Source organism: Halyomorpha halys, unplaced genomic scaffold (assembly GCF_000696795.3).
Source record: "Halyomorpha halys isolate HHAL.00 unplaced genomic scaffold, Hhal_1.1 Scaffold1446.1, whole genome shotgun sequence".
NCBI lineage: Eukaryota > Metazoa > Arthropoda > Insecta > Hemiptera > Pentatomidae > Halyomorpha > Halyomorpha halys.
The window spans coordinates 30,603-31,181 of record NW_027115726.1 but is presented as its reverse complement, the minus strand read 5'-3'; the positions used below and the strand labels follow the sequence as shown (position 1 = coordinate 31,181).

Genomic DNA, 579 nt, shown 5'->3' with positions numbered 1-579 from the left:
AAAGAAGTTTCATTGAATATTATTAGATAAAATGACTTTATCAGTTTATATAAGAGTAACTGAAATTGTATTTTTTACATTTTTTTATTTTTTAAATAAAAATTACATATTTTGTTAAAATGGAAAAAAGTAATATTACTGTTGAATATTTTTTTACACTGCCTGTTCAGGAAATATATCTAAAGAAATAAAAAAAAACTATCGCTGCGGACAGGATTCGAACCTGTGCGGGTAAAACCCATTGGATTTCAAGTCCAACTCCTTAACCGCTCGGACACCGCAGCACACATAATCATTATCGTTGTAGCTAGCAGTCTGTGTTGAAGTACATTTGTTGAATTTCTCAATTACAATTTTAATATAGTAATGGTACATCTAATGAACATTATTATTTGTTCAATTTAAATTAAACCTTCTGGGTACTGTGGTGTGATCAGAGTAACATATATATCAGATCTCTTAAATATTTCCAGTGTACTTAGCTCAAGAATTTCAAATATGACGATGTTTTTTTTTGTTTTATGGATTCTACCATTAGGGAAATTTTAATCGTGTTTCGTTACCGTAGAAATAATAAAA

At 28.3% G+C, this 579-nt stretch overlaps 1 non-coding gene across 1 annotated transcript; it reads right to left on the bottom strand.

Annotated features, from left to right (window-relative positions):
* Window positions 1-202: 202 nt before the first annotated feature.
* On the bottom strand, window positions 203-284 carry TRNAS-UGA (transfer RNA serine (anticodon UGA)). Its single transcript has one exon. It is a non-coding gene; the product is annotated as a tRNA-Ser (tRNA).
* Between the last annotated feature and the right edge of the window lie 295 nt (window positions 285-579).